Raw genomic sequence first — 19,149 nt, forward strand, 5'->3', positions numbered from 1 at the left:
GTTCCTTATCAATTTGCCTTTTAAAAATTATCTTAACTTCTTGGGGCGCCTGAGTGGCTCAGTCGATTAAGCGTCATGGTCTTCTGCTCAGGTCATGATCTCAGGGTCCCGGCATCAAGCCTTGCTCAGTGGGGAGACTGCTTCTCTCTCTCCCTCTGCTTTGCCACCCCCCCAACTTGTGCTCTCTCTCTCTTAAAAAAAATAAATAAAATCCTTATAAATAATACAAATTATATTAACTTATTTATCAATTTAACTTTTTCCTGCAGGAACAAAAATTTTGAGGAGTCTCCATCACATGGCTACCTGCCACACCCCCTACCCAGTGTTACTTTTTTTTTTAACCACTCATACTTTTCATTGATTTTTCAGCAGTTTTATTCAGCGTGTCCTGGGTTTGGGATCTTTTGCTTTACAATGCTTGTTATGATTTGGGGTGGTAGAGATGGGTAGATTGAATGGGGATTGTATTTATTCATTCATTTATTTATTTAATTTATTTGTAGAATAAATAGGATGGAGCAGTCCTTTATTGTGAGACATGTTCACAAAGAGGTTTTCAGTCAATGAACTTTCCAGTGGAGAAGGGAGAACATGGAAATCAGCCTCCAGCCATCAGCAGCAGCTCTGCTCGGGGCCTAGGATCCTCCTTGTCCATGTGCTGAGCTGGAATTGTGTTCTTCCCTTCCCTTATCAGTTCATCCCTCTGTCTCCTGACGTCGCTCAGATGTTTCATCATTTCCTGCCGAAGCAGACATTCTACAAATCATCAGATTCTATCTTGTACTCCTTCTCTGAATGGATACCACCATTCCATGTGCACATTCTACCCATTCTTTTTCCAAAAGCATGGCATCAACCTGGAATCTTGTGAGTCTGCCCAACACTTTGGACTGTCCTCCAATGATCTAATTTAAGGCCCAGCCTTTTCTGCACATCAAAGAAAGGCATGGCGTCCTGCCATCAGGCCCCTGTCCCCTCGTGGGCCACCTGTACTCAGAAGGGGCATTTGAAACCTCTCATGGTATGAATTTCTTTTTTCAACACATAGCCATTCTCATTTGCATTTAAGGCTGCAGTGAACTTGAAGAGTGGGGGTTAGGAAATCTAACAGTGCTTTCTTTGAGCTAGCTTAGCTGTAATAAACAGAATGAAAGCATGGGTCATTTGGGGTCCATGGGCCCTGTTCTGTGTTAAAGAAGAAGAATAAAATAACCAGGGTAAATAGAACCTGAGTGACAGTGGCCCGAAGACCACCCTGGAAACATATGAAGCAGGAGGCAAAGTGATGTACCATGTGGCTTAACTCAGTACCCCAAGCAAGGCTCTTACACAGATCGTTTCAAGGGGTTGATCTGAGTGTGTGCGTGTTTCATTCTATTCATGAGCATGTGTGTGAGTACATATACCTACACTGGAATATTTGGCAATATCTGGATCACACAGTATAAAAGGTCTAATGATAATTACATGACAATCTGTTGCTATGGTTTTGCATTTTTTGAGGCTTAATGTTACCACTCTCTTTACTTAGAAAGGAATAGATATACAATCTTGGTATAGTTATTTTTGCAGGGTGAAAAGTCTCCCACAGATTAGGTTTGGCTACTAACGCTAACTTTTTCCTTCGATGTTATGCCTTACTTTTGGTATACGACCTCTTCTATCTTTTTACTCTTAATACGAATTTTGAATTCTCCATCCAGTAAAATGTAAGTGGCTCCTGTGTCCTCCCATCTCCCAGTGGAGAAGGGGGGAGAGTTGCACACCTTGATAAAGCCAGAATGGGCTCCATGTGGATGTAGAGCCCGACAGTGAGGAGGGAGGGGGGCTTTGCTGTCTCTTGCACTATGGTTTCCAGAAGGTGAGTCAAACATTCCTGAGTGCTGATGGGGAAGGAGGAAGTCACTACCTGGTTATCCTCAGAGCTGGTGTGCTTTAGGAGCCCCTGATAGCTCCTTTATGTTGGAAAGAGTCCTTGGGTCTCACCTTAAAGGGAGAAGACCATCTATATACTCCAGAAACTTCTGAAACAAATGCCAAGAAACAGAAAAAGAAAAGGTATCTTAAAAAGTCTGTGGTTTCTTTGACCCTGAGAAGCCAGCAGAAGCTGACATCTTCACAGAGACTGTACAGATTCTCCTGTGATCTCCCGGTAGAGGCGAAGAAGCCAACTGTGGGATCCTCAAGCTGGCCCAATTCCAGCTCCAGTGGAAAGCTGACCCAGAGAGGGTCCCTTCTGGTTGGTGCCTGAGATGTAGTTTGTTTTGAGGAAGCTTTTCCTGGTGCATGGACTGGGCAGCTCTGACCTTTTAAGGTCCTGGATTACTTTTCATCAAGGTGTGTGTGTGTTCCTGGGGATCCCAGGAGGTGTCCTGAATCCCTCCCATCTTGACAACCTTGGAAGTCTAGCTCTCGCGACTCTTCACCCATTATGAAGGCATAGAGGAGCCTGTGAGTTCATTTTCTTTTTGCAAGCCAGCAAACCAGGCAAGGTTAGGACAACTGTGGAACAAAGAGAATCCTCATGAGAATTAAACTCATGACCTCATTCCCATTAACACTAATTCAGTTCTGTCCACAGGCAACACAGTGTTCCCAAACACAGGGAACTCACTACTGTTTTGTAACAGATTTTCTCTTGGAAGAGGAGCCAGTGGAAATACCGTATATAGAGGTGGTTTCTTAACTGGTCAAGGAAGTAATTACTCTTTTGCTGCATTGTTCCAGAAAAAAAGAGAGATGTTCTGAAAGAGACGGCCCTAGTGATGTGCTGTGTCACCGTGTGACAAGGGAATGCACAGGCAGTGGAGTAGGATGGGTACAGACTACAGGTAACTTGTGACTAGTTACTCCAACCCATGGGAGAGTTTTGTCTCCACTTCGGAAGAGAAAACAAAGCTCCTATTTCTTAGGACGAGCAGGGAAATACCTTGGGTAGAATATAGCTTGGGTAGCAATGTAAGATGGAAATACTTATCATTCCTACTGCCTGCTTGCTGTCTTATTTTCTCCCTTTCATTTTTTTCCCTCCCTTGTCTACTTGTACTATAGTGTGAACATGAGGTCACAGGTTTCCTGTCACTCCTACAGAAAGGATTTGAATGATCTCTAAGGTGTTAGGGACTCAATGTATTTGAAATAGCTCTCTCTTCCTCTCAGGAATAGTTGCATTGGGAAATGAATAAAATAAGTGGACAGGGCCATGCTTTACACAAAGATGGGGGGGCAGCATTCCTACTATTTGTCAGAAGATATCATGTGAAAGCATATTTAAAGAATAAAAATCCTTATACAAAACCATATGTATTAACTTTGCTACTGAAACGAAGTGTACATTAAAAAACAGGAAGACAAAGAAAACTATCATGCATAGTGGGCTGTAATTTTTCTTTAAGATTTATGTATAATTAGTTGTTTTCTGTACACACACACACACACACACACAGAGTATCTGATACAACCTTTAAAAAAAATGAAACCCAAACCCCAAAAACAACAAAATCTAGGTGTGTTGGCAGAAACGGTTAAGGGGAAGGTCAGACTAGACTTGCTGCGGCTGCATTTCCTGGCTCCTTCACATTCTCATTGGCACCACAGCAACAGTTCCCCATTGCTTTCAGTGACCTAGAGCATCGCCAGACTTGTGAAGATTTCTTAACCAGGATGCCTGATACATTCCACCCAGAAGACCTCTTGCTTGCACAATAAAATTTTTGACATGTGCACTCTTCTCTTAATTTAATTAATTCTCTTCTACTCACAAACTCACAAATCCACAGAGAACCTGGGTGGGAATTGGGTGGTGGTAGGGAGTGGTACTTTATTTAGCCCGATCTAACACAATCCTGGAAAGGCCAAAATAGTCATTCAACAGTAGAGTTCAAAAAAAAAAAAGTGTGATTTATAGCATTCTCATCTCACACCATTTCCTGTCAAAGAGAGGAATGTTTATTAGGTATAATAAAAACAAAATATTTTGATTCCAAGAATAATGAAAATGGCTGGCAAAACTTTTTATTTCACATTCAAGGGAGTCTGTAGATTAGAGTAGTTCTAACTGTATCCTTCTTTCTACATAAGATGCAGAATAACACAAATATTTACAACGTGCTAAACTATAGGCCAACTTACTAACTCAGTGCTTTATGTACACTGACGCATCTAACCCTCATAACAAGGTAGCAAGTACTATGATACTTACTTTGAACACCAGGAAACGAAAACAGGATAAGTAAGCTTATCTTACTTGGCTAGATCTCACAACAGGGCAGTGGCTGAAATTTAGACCTAAGCTGTGCTTGTAAAAACTGTCATTTCTTGTCTGAAAATAGATGAATTCCTTTTTTTTTTCTGAAAAAGAACAGAATTTGGTAGTTGATTCAAATCCATGAAAAATAAATTTTTACTGAATTATTAACAATGGGTAGCATTTATTGAGTGCTTCCTCTGTGTCAGGTAACTTCCAAGCACTTTGCCTGAAATATCTCATTATCGCTTGCAATAATCCTCTGGTCCATTTTAAAGCCCGTTTTAAAGACAGGGAAACTAAGAGTCAATGAATAAGTGACTTGTCCAAGTTACAAAGATAGTGAGGGGGACATAGGATTCAGGGAGTTAGACTCCAGGGCCCCCGCCCCCACCACCAGTCCTCTACATGTTCAGTGGATGAATCAATCACCAACATTTATTGAACTGTCATGAAGTCTGGAGGTAGACTGAAGAGTATTTCCCCGTTGGGCTATGTTATTGCCTAAAGAGCGTAGTTTGTCTGATTAGCATGAAGCATGCAGCCCAGGCAGCAGCATTAATTAGGATCATTTAAAGTCCAAGGAATTGGAATATGAGATGATTGGTTCTTTGCCATGTATTCTGAATGGCTGCAGATTTAAATCCTGCACTCTTTGCCAAAGCATTCTTGGATTTATCCATTAATGTTTGAGTGATTTTCCAAAATGTGCCAAGCTTATTTGAATAACTATTCTTTTTTTGGGGATTGACAGAGTTGATGTGATTTCTTTCCTTGATTGCACTCTTGGGTGAAAAGATGGCATCAGGATAACTAGACAAGGTAAGATTTAATTGTGAACTTTGTTCAACATGGTATTCTTAATTTATTCTTTGTAGAAAGGGGAAACGCTAACAACAAGAATGAACAAATTAAAAACTGATATTTTAGAAAGAAGACAGATTGATAACAGATTGTCTGGGACTTCGCCACCCATCAGCTGAGTGACCTGACATTTCCTGTGACCCAGAATCGTAATGTATAAAATGTTGCGGTTGGGGTTAATATTCGTTAGACAATCCTTCCATTTCTAAAAGGTAAGTATTTTTAATGAGAGGGATATTAGCGTAATATCTCTCTGACAAATAAGGGCGGTAGTGGTTGTGAACAGATGAGGTATGGGAAGGTTGGGAGGGGTGTGGTGATAGTTCGTGGTTGCAGATGTATAATGGAAAAGGGATTTACAAAGTAAACTAGGTCATTGGATTCTATTATAGTTTATAGATGCCAGTATTTGTGCTGTATTCTACAAATGCCAGGGTGTTACCTATTACTAGAAATCAAGTAAATTATAAGCAATGAAAATACTTGTGAGGATAAATCATTAAATATTGGTTGACTTCTACCATGTGTAAAACACTGGCACATAACATACATCGTAGCATAGAATGGTGACCTGCTCAGTGCTTGCCTTTTAAGTATAAAATAAGGCAAATTATTCTTATTTTGCAATGGGAATGAATTAATATCTATCAATCACCTTCAAGACAGTCTTTGGACGTTCAAACTAATAACCTAGAAAGCCTGCCGCACTTCCGATCTGAAGATTTTATAGAAGAGGAGAGGCCTCTCAAAGGCTGACTTAGCAGCAATCTTATTAGGAAGTGGGAGAATGTCTTCACAAGCCCCCGGCTGCTGTTCAACTTCATTGGAAGCTTTACTAGACTTTTAAACTTTAAAGTATCTAGATCAATTTTAGTCCAATCAGTTTACCTGAAAAATAAAATAAAATAAAATAAATTTCTTTGAATTACTGATTTTAAAAAGTGTGCCAAGAATTCCTTTGTAAGGCCATTTTACAGCTAAGAGCTTTACGCATTTATTGGTTTTCACATGTTCTTCTTAAATGGAAACTATTACTGTGCAAATAGAATCATTTGCTAAAGTTCTGCAATGGAAAAGCCAATACATTGAGAAGTCTGGTGTCAACGTTTCGCTCATACCCTACCTGTAATAGGTTTTCTCTTCTAAGTTAGGACAACTCTCGTTTTTCTCCCCAGAAAACAATTAATACTAATTCCAAATGGGCAGGGATAAGAAGAGCATGGTAACATCACATAAATAAGCTGAATTGAGTATAATTAAGTAAAGTTATATTTATAAACAAGGAAGTCTACTTTTAATTAACTGTCACATATCATCTTCCAAAGGATGTATTCGTTTATTCATGCTGAGTATAAATCATTGAATGGCTCCTAAGTGCTAATCACTGTGCTAGATAATAGATACACATTACTGAACAGGGAATCCAATTACTCGTGGAGGTTATACAGTAAGGGTAAGAGGTCTTTAAAATCCTACATATGTGTGTGTCAATCAACTAGCTTCTTTATTTAATTCTACCCCTTTGGATTCCAGTTCCCCTCCTGTTCATCTCTCAGGCACCTTCAGAGTCAGTGAGGTGCTTGCTTCTCATGATCCAGATATGTTTCTGTATTTATCCTATGGTTTAATCATCATCTGAGTACAGAACCCCAGAAAAAGGGACCTGATGAGTGTCTTTGCCCCAACAAGTCCTGGTGGCTCTAGAAAAAGGTAAGAAAAACTCTATAGTATCTCTGATACCTCTTGTGAATTTGTGACCTATTAGTAGCTGGTGCTTGGTCAAGAGTAAATGATGGGCACCTGGGTGGTGCAGTCGGTGGAGCGTCCCACCTGCTCTAGGCTCAGGTTCTAATCTCAGAGTCATGAGATTGAGCCGAGTGATGGGCTCCAAGTCGGAGCCTGTGGGGATTCTCTCTTCCTCAACCCCTCAACCCCAATTCCCCTTCTAAAATAAATAAATACATCTTTAAAAAAAAAAAAAGAGTAAATTGTGATTGGGAGAGAGTTTGTGGCCAGACAGGCTAGGTAAGATCTGTTCAGGGGGCAATAGGATCAAGTCAAAAAGTAAGTCAAGTCATACTTAGTATCACAGCCAAGAGTTGAGCCATCACTAGTTACACAGAGAAGGCAAAATGAAGACAGCAACTGAGGTTAGCAGCTAACATTGGAAGAAATGGGCAGAGAAGCAGTGTGTTAGGAATGGGTGAGGAACTCTCAGAAGCCTGTGTAAAAATTTGGCTTCTGTGTAAGGATTCTTCCATTCTAGGCCACGTGGACATGTGACACTGAGCCAGTGGGCAAGACGGATCAATAGCATTTCTGATTGTGTACTTTACGTATTGAGTAATGGAAAAGCTAATTAGAGCTTATTAGAACAAAGCAAAACAAAAATACCTAGGTTCAAATCTTACCTGCAATATTAGTGTTACAACAGAAAGGTTAAATAATATCTCTGCGAATCAGTTTTTTCACCAACAAATGGGGGGACCCTCCTTCAAAGAGAGCTTTATTTGAACATTAAATTCAATCTGTACATGAAATTACCCCCAAACTGAAATATACCATACACAATTAAAATGGACTATACAAATGCAAACTTATTTCACATGAAAATACACAGATAATAATTCTTTAAGGAGACAGATTTTCTCCCTTTTTTGAGTTATGTGTTGTCTGGACAATTTAAGACTCTGGAAATTACTATTAAAAATTACTATTAAAAATCTGTTATATCAGAGATCATTCTCAAATACTATAAAGTTTGGAAGTTTGCCTCAGGAGGCAGTTATGCTTGGGATTCAACGTGCGATTCAGCGTAAGACTCTCAGCTGTGAATAAAGGTAAACAGTGAGGTTCTCTGTAGCCCGCTGATGGTGAGCCAGGTTTGTATGGACTGTGTCCTCTGCAGGCTGGAGGGATTGCTTTCCATCACAGCAACTGGCGTGTGGGATCAGAGAGGCAGGGGATGGCGGATCTCCCTGACTACAGGGACAGAGCAGGGCAAAGGCCAAGGGCAGTGGGTGTGGATGCAAATGATGAAGGGCTATTCATGATCTTGCCACTCACCCAGTGTGATCCTGTGGACAATCCAGTGGTTTTTACTGCATGTGCGAATCAAGGGTCTGGGACCAAGTGACTGCTAACATTCATTTCATCCAGTTATAATAGTCTATCATTCTATAAATTGTGTCCCACAGTTGTCCAGCATGTTTCACTTTCTGACGCACATTCATATGTGCCTTTCACTAATCCTGTGAGGCTAGGAGGGCACATATTTTTATCCTTATTTTACAGATGAAGAAATGGAGACTTAAAGATTGTGGCTTCTACAAAGTTTCACTGTGGAGTTTGAGTCAAACATCTAGATTCAGAAATATTTAGTTGGTTTTTAAAATTATATCAGAGTTGAGTGTGTTTTCCTTTAAGAGTTCTTGGCAATTACAAATTATTTTGAACTGTCATGTGAGGTGGTGGCTGCTATGGAAACCGCATTAATACATGAAGCATGCAAAGCCCATCACTGCATCAGATGTTGCTGCCCTTTGGCTATGCTAACTTACTCATCTGTTTTTTTGAAAAATATTTCTCTCTTTCTTCTTTTTTCCCCCCCAAACACATGCACATTATGCTTATAATCCAAGAAATCTAATTTTGAAGTGACTCATTCTTATGAAATGCATTCAATGACTTGGAACAAAAGATTCTGGTAAAAATACAACCTGGAAAAATAATCTGTTTAAAAATATATATATAGTAATTGCTTTGTATTTCTGTGGCTCAACTAAAATGTGAAAAGAAGCTGAGGAAGAAAATCAAATTTATGAGCTGGGATCATGTTTATGTTACAGTTTTAAAGGAAATCATAAGTATGATTTTTTCATTATAAATAATATCTAAAGATGTTTAGTATCTTTGAGTTTTGACCAAAGCTAGAATTTTTTTAATTTTGCTTTCATTTATGAAATACTAGCACTTATAGTCATCTCTTTTTTAAAGATTCATTTATTTTTTGAGAGAGAAAGAGAAAGAGAGAGAGAGAGAGCACATGTGTGAGTGGGGGGAGGGGCAGGCAGAGAAGGATAGAGAGGGAGAGAATTTCCTGCAGACTCCCCTCTGAGCACAGAGCCTCACTTGGGACTCGATCTCGCAACCCTGGGATCATGATGTGAACTGAAACCAAGAGCCAAAGCTCAACTGACTGAGCCACCCAGGCGCCTCACTTATAGGCATCTTAAAAGAGTGATCATTGTTTTTAGATCTAATACTATTCCATATAAATATACATTACATACAAGCATATACTATACGTAATATCTGTAAATAATTGCCACTGGCTGTTGACCGATTGTTTGTGCCCCAAATTCTTATGTGGAAACTTAATCCCAAATGTGGTGGTATTAGAACTTGAGGCTTTTGAGAGGTGATTAGGTCTTGAAGGTGGAGCCCTCATAAATGGGATTAGTGCCCTTTTAGAAGAGACGTCAAAAAGATCACTCACCCTTTCTGCCATGTGCAGACACAGAGAAAAGACCGCCATCTATGAACCAGAAAACAGGGCCTCACCAGACACAGAATCTCTGCTGGCACCTTGATCTTGGACTTCGCAGCTCCAGAACGATGAAAGATAAATTTCTGTTGTTTAGAAGTCACTCAGTCTATAGTATTCTGTTGTAGCAGCCAAGCACATTAAGACACCACTTATATCCCAAAGCTTGATATTCGGTGTTGTATTTTATGTTATGTTATGTTATGTTATGTTATGTTATGTTATGTTATGTTATGTTATGTTATGTTATTTTAAAGTAGCCTTCATGCTCAGTGTGGAGCCCAACAGGGGGCTTGAACTCACGTCCCTGAGCTTAACCAACTGAGCCGCCCAGATGCCCCTTGATATTGGGTGTTTTAAATGCGGGGCCTCTCTGTCCTAAGTGGGACTCAGCTGTCTTGAAATTGCCCTGATTCTACCCTAAGAAATAATGGAGGTGTAGATCCACAAGTTACACGAACCAGAAATATGTACTTTCTCCTATGTTCGCTTTTTTTGGCAAACACATCTAATAATCATTTTTTTGCTGTCATGTGACTTGCTACCTTGGGATGCCAGCTGTGGTTGGGGGAACAGTCAGCACTATAATTTTCTTGCTGCCAATTTATAGGCCATCATGGCACACTGGTAGTCTTCCATTTGCATTTCTCTGATTCATAATGAATTGGATTATTATATGTCAATTAGTTAATTATATAACTTCTGTAAAATATTTATTCATAAATTTGCCCATTTAGCTTTCTGATTTACATTAATTATTTCTATATAATAGTAGTATAGAATACATTAATGTGTTTGATATATGAAAGATTTAAATTTTTATGTAGTAGGCAAATCCATCATCATTATCTTCACATGTATTATAATGATTTTATTCTTAGAAAATTCTATTCTTCCATTTTTAAAATATTGTATTTCATAGTTTCGTTATTACCTTTAAACTTTCTCTCAAGTTTAATGGAAATATTTTAGATGTAATGCCAACGGAGAATTGGCCTTTTCTTTTTTTTCAAAATAGCATATTTTCCCAACACAGTTTAAGCATAATAAATCCTTTTCTTATAAATTTATGACATTTTAAATCTTAATTTGATATTCTATTATGGTTCTGGAGCTATGCTGTTGTCTGTCCCACCACACTATGATAACTAGTATAACTTTAAGACAAATTTTAATATCTGAGAGCATAATTCACACCTTAGTATGATTCACAATTCTCATTTGTTTAATTTTTCCCAATAAACCTAAGAAAGTCCTCTCCCCTCATCCAAAATTCCGATGCTTCTTCTTTTCTGTTTCATTTAGTTTGATTTATTTATTCTAATTTTTGTTGTTGTTGTTCTGCTTTATTTTTAATGCTTGTCTCAAACGTGGAAGAAGTCATTATTTTACCAGAAATATTAGGATTTTAGATATTGAAATTAGAATTTATAGAATTCATAGGATAGGACACCTTGGATAAATAAGAATTTATATTGGGTAGGAGTGAAAAAAGGCACCAGGAAAGTTACTCTGGGATAAATGCAACTTGGAAAATGGACACTGAATACAGAATTTTTTGGAAGCGGGGGTGGTAGCTGGAAAGAATTGATAGTTTATACAGAGAAGACATGAGATGGTTTAATTGTGAGTTAATGGGTGTTACTCACCTGGAGTAATCTTAGCCTCAAAGACAAGCATTTTTTTACCTTCAGAAGTTTGCTTGCAATCTGGGAAAGTGACTTAGGAGCATTTCTCAAAAAGCATTCTTCTCCCAGGAGATTCCCTCCAAAATCACTTTCCGCCGCGGATCACACTTACATATCAGAATAATATTCACACTGAACAAAACTGCAAGAGAGACTGACATCTCCGGCAGCGACTACATTGCATGCTCTAAATCATAGATTCAGACGGAGTTATAGGAATCACAAGACCAGTGGAATTAAAGCTAGGAGGATTTAATGGAGGAGAGAAGTTGCTATTTTAAAGATCATACATATAAGGCAGTGAAATATCACAGATAAGCTAAGATTTGAAAGTGGTTCGATGACGGAAAATTGCTGAACTAATCCAAACTTAGTTGTCTCATTCATGAAATAGATCACAGTGATACTTTATAAGGAATGTAAAAAAGACTGAAAGAAATAATGGAATGATTTACAAACTGGAAGCAACACTTGAAACATAGCAGTGATAAATGTTAATAGTTACTATTTATTGGCATTACTGAGTAGTTTTTATGAGAGTGAAAATTCTCCATAATGCTAGGAAATAAGTAAACTATTTCCATGGGATCTAAACATATGCAGAAAAGCTTGTAGACAAGAAGGGAAGATCTAAACAGAATCAGGACAGAGACAAACCTAGTCAATTCTTTCTAAGGACTTTATTAATGTATTCATAGGGAGATCAACCTTAAAACATTGAATTCTATAAAGGATACTACCTCTTGTAAATGCCAAGAAGCTTGATTGAATTAAACTGAGTGGAAATGTGACTGATTACATTGATTTGAAAAAAAAAAAGGCCTTGAAAGTAAGAGCAACAAAAAGGAGTATATAAGAACAATTGTCAATTGTGTGATAGAGAGACAATAAAATGTATAGGTAAATGATAATTTTGGACCTAAAGACAAGGACATTAAGACTTAAGGAAAAATTCAAAAAATAGAATATTGATCAGAAATACCTTCAGTCAATCTGAGGAAATGTGTTATTTTTTTTTGTTTTGTTTTGTTTTGTGTTTTGGTATTAGGAATGTCTTAGAGCTATATTATTAAAAGTTTGTCCCTCCAAATTTATTGCAAGTCCCATAAAATTTGTAGTGGTTTAGGATGTATTAGGGACTGTGAAAGAAGCAGAGAGGTCTCAAGTTAATACCTAATCAGATGATTACAAGAGAAAAATGAAAAAATAGGAAACATAATTTAAAACTGAAGAAAGGAGCTGGCTTTGATGGTCTGATTAAAAAGCAGAAAAAAAGAAAAAAAAGCTGCTGTGACCATTTATCTCTAGCTATACAGCAGAAGTAGATAAAATAATTTCTGAACAGAGTCATAGCACAAAATTCACTCAGAAGGGATAAATTGTACTATAGCATTTTCAGATAAGTTATCAACACCCAGAAGGGAAATTTATAACTCTACAAAGAGAGCTAGAGAATTATCAGAGTAAGCCAACATCCTGAAAGAGATAAGAAATGGAAAATATTCATGAGCCTGTGTTCCTCAGTTCTAAATACACTCAAGAGAAGGTAGCAATTACCCAGTTGAAAAACGTATGGACACAGGGAACTTCATTTTCTACAGAACTAAGAATTCTATTCTTGCATATAAATTATAATACAAAAAAAGCACTTTTTAAAATTTGAGGCAAGTACAGGTTGAAATTAAGGAAATGATATTCCTTCAAATGTAAACAGTACAGTTTTGGACAGCAACTCCCCAGGTAATCTTTCAAGAATCTGAACTCCTTTGATGTCCAAGGGAGTTACTAGATTTGGCTTTGTGGCCTTGCCACTCAAGTACATTTTAAAGTGAAATGAAATACTGAGAAGCAATATGTAAAGTAAAAAAGAGAATGATAAGAAAAAAGAGAGGGAGTGCATTCATTCATTTATTTTATCACTCATCTAGTGAGTATTTATTGAGAGTTTGCTATATACCAGTGTTCCAGTAGTGAATGAAGCTGTCAACATCTTCTTACATTTTTACGTTATAATGGTAGCAACAAAGATGTGACAACATATAAATTAATTTATAATATTAGATAGTAAGAAGTGCTATGAAAAATACATAGAGCTATCATTCACAATCCTGATGAAGACTCAGGAGGGAGAGGAGTTCAGAAAAGTAGGCCCGAGGGGCACCTGGGTGGCTCCGTCGGGTAAGTGTCTGCCTTTGGCTCAGGTCATGAGCCCAGGGTCCTGGGATAGAGTCTCGCATTGGGCTCTTTGCTCCGTGGGGAGCTTGCTTCTCCATCTCCTTCTGCTCCACACCCTTGCTTGTGCTCTCTCTCTAATGAATAAAAAAAATCTTAAAAAAAAAAACAGAACAGTAGGCCCGATATAAAGAAAGTTGACACTTGAACAACATGGCTGTGAACTGCAAGGCCTACTTATGTAAGAATTTGGGGTTTTTTTAATCTAAATATAGTAAGTACTGTTAATGATTTTCTCTTCCTAGTGATTTTCTTAACATTTTATTTTCTCAAGCTTATTTTATAAGAACACAGCCTATGATACATATAACATACAAAATATATGTTAATCAACTGTTTGTATTAACAGTAAGGCTTCTGGTCAACAGTAGGCTATTAGTAGTTAGAATGGCAAAGATAGACAAGGCAAGAAACAACAATTGTTGGAGAGGATGTAGAGAAAGCGGATCCCTCCTACATTGTTGGTGGGAATGCAAGTTGGTACAGCCACTCTGGAAAACAGTGTGGAGGTCCCTAAAAGTTAAAAATTGAACTACCCTATGACCCAGCCATTGCACTACTGGGTGTTTACCCCAAAGATACAGACGTAGTAAAGAGAAGGGCCATATGCACCCCAATGTTCATAGCTGCATTGTCCACAATAGCCAAATCATGGAAGGAGCCGAGATGCCCTTCAACAGATGACTGGATTAAGAAGCTGTGGTCCATATATACAATGGAATATTACTCAGCTATCAGAAAGAACGAATTCTCAACATTTGCTGCAACATGGACGGCACTGGAGGAGATAATGCTAAGTGAAATAAGTCAAGCAGAGAAAGACAATTATCATATGATTTCTCTCATCTATGGAACATAAGAACTAGGATGATCGGTAGGGGAAGAAAGGGATAAAGAAAAGGGGGGTAATCAGAAGGGGGAATGAAACATGAGAGACTATGGACTATGAGAAACAAACTGAAGACTTCAGAGGGGAGGGGGTGGGGGAATGGAATAGACTGGTGATGGGTAGTAAGGAGGGCACGTATTGCATGGTGCACTGGGTATTATACGCAACTAATGAAGCATTGAACTTTACATCGGAATTCGGGGATGTACTGTATGGTGATTAACATAATATAATAAAAATAAAAATAAAAAAAAGAAAACAAACAAACAAACAAACAAAAAAACAGTAGGCTATTAGTAATTACGTTTTCGAGGACTCAAAAGTTATACACAGATTTTTGATGTGGGGTTGGGGGGCTCAGCACCCCTAACCCTCATGTTGTTCAAGAGTCAACCATAATCCAAATGAATGCTGCTAAGTAGAAGCCTAAGGAAGGTAAGTAGTCAAGTCAGTCCCAAAGATAACCTAGCCGGGCATCCCTGANACGTTTTCGAGGACTCAAAAATTATACACAGATTTTTGATGTGGGGTTGGGGGGCTCAGCACCCCTAACCCTCATGTTGTTCAAGAGTCAACCATAATCCAAATGAATGCTGCTAAGTAGAAGCCTAAGGAAGGTAAGTAGTCAAGTCAGTCCCAAAGATAACCTAGCCGGGCATCCCTGAGCACTCGGCGAGGGCGAATTCTTTGGTGCCTGGTGCTGGGCTGACCTACTCCTCTGCAAGCTGGTGGGGATGGGGGCTTCCCACGTGTCACATTGTGTCTCACCCAAGATTACACACCCACCCAGCAGGTGTAACGTATGGCTGATATGGGGGTTCATAGCCCCAGCCCCCTACATCAATCTGAGACAACTCAGAGGGTGATCACAGCAACAGAGTTCTGAGGGCGGTCAGCTGAGGCCTCCGCTGTCCCTGCCCTGTGGGTCAGCGGCCCCCTCTGTGCAGTCCTGCCTCCTTCCGTACAGGTGTCTCTCCTGGAGGCATTTCCCAGGAAATCTGCCTGGAGTTCTCTGTCTCAGCAGCTGTTTCCCAGGGATCCAGTCAAAGACACAGATAAACTGAAGGGAGCCAAGGGCTTCCATATGGAGCTTGGTGAAAATTCAGGACAGTTTTGATATGAAAGGAAATAAAGCACAAAGTTTTGGGGGAAATTCAGATAGTGAATGTATATGCAACTTGAAAATAACATGTTTTAAACTTTAAAGGAGAAACTTGAGCTTACATCTGTTAAAAACAAATTAGGGTTTATGCTTGAAAGGGCTACACACAGCTTCTTCTCGAGACCTTTTAATGATCTTTTCAAATTCTTGATAGTCTCCACCAAGGAAATTCTTTGTTCACATAGATAGATGAAAAATCACTTAAACACATTTTAAAACTATTTAAAAATTTGGAACTATTGAAATTGTATTTAAAGGATCTTATATGTGTTTTTTATTTTATTAGTAATGATAAAAATTCTTGGGATACTTGTAACAGATTTTAAATCCATTCAAACTTTTTCAAATCAAGACTTTCAATATAATGGCAAATCTCTCATTTGCAGGATTACATACACATTGCTGTGACTTGGCCACCAGCTTAGACGGCTCTAAAAATGCACCTGGATGGCAAAATGAGCAGAACCCTCTGATAGATGTGAGGACAGTTTTAGATCTGACCCCTAACCTTGGTCTGCAGACCATGCTCTTTGGGCACCTGGGACACTCACCTTGTAGCAGTTCGATGGAACCCACATCCACAGTGGCCACCGATGAGATGTCCAGGTGGTAAAGGATTTCCTTCCTTATTATAGAGCAGTAAGTACTGGCTGTTCGCTGCTTGCAGAGACCTTGGGCACAATTTCAGGCTTGCTCTGCTAGGGCTATTGTCTATAAAACTCAGGGCTGGGTCCCTGGAGACCATCCCAGGCCCAACCTAGCCACCTCAAGGATTAAAGTGATCTGTATCTCCTGGCACATCTACAGCCCTTTTGTGGAAGTCCCTTCCATGGGTAGCTCAGAGATCTACTCGGGAGTGTACTGTCAAATGACCAATAGAGGTTCTCAGGAGTATATGCAGATCTTAAGCAGTATAATAAAAGAACTGAGATTTAGAGACCTGGGGAACTCTATGACATTTACAAAGCTAACGGCAATGCACATTGCAGGCTGGGAAACAGGTGAACCTGTGGTAACTTACTGAGCAGTCCTGAGAAAGAGGAACCATCAGGCAGCAGGGGTCTGAGCGATCAGAGAAGCCCCCTGATTTGAAGCAAAGAATCATCAAAAGTGCCAGGAATAGGGGCATCTGGGAGGCTCAGTTGGGTAAGTGTCCGACTTGGTTTTGGCTCAGGTCATGATCTCAGAGTCATGAGATGGAGTCCCACATCAGGCTTCGTGCTCAGCAGGGAGTCTGTTTGAGATTCTCTCCCTCTGCCCCTCCCCCCACTCACACACTCTCCCTCTCTCTCTCTCAAATAAATAAATAAATAAATATTTAAAAGAAATGCCAGGAATAGGTGACACCCTGTGCCTCAGGGTCTAGGAGTAAAGGGTAAAAAGCTAAAATGAGGGAAATTGGGGAAAACTGTTCAAAAACCAGTTAAATCTGTAGTTTCTCCCCCCAACTAATCCACTGGACAAAAGACAAGGGATTTATTTCCTGGAAAAGGTAAGATCGAGGGTCTCTGGAGTGTGAATCAAATGGCACAAGTGATAATGTTGTTATCACACAGAAACCAGGGGATGCAGTGACTTGACGCACGTTGTAGGCTGGCCTAAAACCCCCGCCTTCCTTCTCCACTCAACTCACAGAACCCATAGCCAGACCTTTAGCTACAAGGCAGAATATTGGAAAAGAATATTCTGGGGAATCAGACCAGATCCAAAGGAAAGACACAAACACTTGTGGTTCATCCACCCAGCCATGCCGTAAAGTTCAAAACATCCACACACATGCTCAGTATTTCCATTCTGGCTTTTAGACCATTGTCTTCTTCCATCACTTTTGTCTCTTTCCTGATCAATTCTTATTCCTACCCCAAGCAGTCTCTCTCAGGGTAGAGCCTTGTTCAGGAAGGAAACCAATGGTCAGTTCTGAGAGTTCCTGAAGCTACCCTGCTCCAGCCCTTTCTGCAGTTTCTCTTACGGGGGGTCCCTTGAACTCTCCCACAAATTGGGCAGGGCATAACTCCTGCTAATTTAAGCTTTGTTCTTAAATTTCCCTGCCAAGCTTTCCACTGAAGAGCTGTGGACTATTTTGGGGTGTTCTTCTTAGGTAAGCGAGAGTCCTTGGTTTGGCTTTCTAGCCTTGAGAGGTTTTAAAAAGTCTAATCTGACATTCCTTATGAAAAATTACAGCAAAGCAAGCTCAAAAAGGCTTATGTTGTCAATCATCGTTTTTGCTTCACTTATGTAAAAGCTCAGGACAAATATAATGAGATTAGACTAAAATAAGTCTAGTAAATAAGAAAAAAAGGGAGGGACGGTAGAGAGGAGCTCTGTTTCATTGGAAAGCTATGGTGTGCCCTTGTGGTTTCTCAATTCTCTCAGTTCCTCTGATATCTGGCTACAACTCTTTAAATTGATGTTTCTAATTCTTCTTCCACTGTTGTGTCTCGGCATCACTGAAAATGAGAACTGCTCTGTTCCTGAAGCCCTGGAAGCTGAAACTGGAGGACTTGACATAAACGTCAAAGAAATCACCACAACAGATCACAGATGAGCAACCTTCCTGCCTGCCGCTCTGTGGGCAACTCAGAAAGTTCACTGGAATGCCATCACCAAAGACATTCATACTGCAAAGTAGGGAATCCACTGGATTGCCACTGATGTTCTTGAGACCAGCATCTAGAAATCTCCTCGACAGGTTGGCTGTACTCTGGACTCAGAAACTGGTTTTCTGATGACGAGACCTTGTTTTCTTTTATTTTCATGAACTGCCTTCATGAATGCTGACTGCTAGCACCATCTGGCAAATATACCCTACTACCAAGTTCCGACAGAGGCTGCAGTTGGTCCTTAATAAACAAAAGGAGATCAAATGAGAAGTAGACTTGGATTCTTCAAAGGAAAGAAGAATGTCTCTTGAACAAGAAGAGAGAATGATGACTATTCTCTTATTTACCAAACTTTGGTAAGGTTCTTCTGAGCCAGACTAGACTCTGTCCTTGGGTGTGTTCTACAGAAGCCCAGTTTTAGCAAGAGTCCTGGCAAGTCATTTTAGTCAGAATTCCCACTTTTGACACCTGATCACCCTTGCTATCTGACCAAACTCCTCCTCCTCCATCAGCCCCCAGCTGAGGTCTAAGCATCCCGTTCTGCCTTGAGCAAGAATCCTGGCAGGTTGATTTAGCTAGAATCCCCCTACTCTTCTTCTTTCCTCTTAGTAATTTTCCATCCACTAAGACCCCACCTGCTCCTTGGCTATAAATTCTCACTTTTCCTTGTATTCAAAATTGAGCCCAGTTCTATACTGAGGTGTCTTTTCTCCTAGTTCAATAGCTCCTGAGCAAAATCTGCTCTTATTGCTTTAACTAGCAGACTTGGATATTCTTTGCCAAGGGGAACCAAACAACGGCTAAGGAGAGGGATTCCATAGGACTCTTCAGAAGAAATCATTTTATTCTTGAAAGGTTAAGTGGGAGAGAGTGTGGGAAACCTCTAGTTCCTCTTTCAGAAAACAACAAAAGTTTCTGA

General features: G+C 39.5%; 1 pseudogene; it reads right to left on the reverse strand.

Moving 5' to 3' along the window:
• Window positions 1–601: 601 nt before the first annotated feature.
• LOC100464734 lies at window positions 602–951 on the reverse strand (annotated as a pseudogene).
• Window positions 952–19,149: the final 18,198 nt, after the last annotated feature.

This window comes from Ailuropoda melanoleuca, chromosome 1 (genome assembly GCF_002007445.2).
Source record: "Ailuropoda melanoleuca isolate Jingjing chromosome 1, ASM200744v2, whole genome shotgun sequence".
Lineage (NCBI taxonomy): Eukaryota > Metazoa > Chordata > Mammalia > Carnivora > Ursidae > Ailuropoda > Ailuropoda melanoleuca.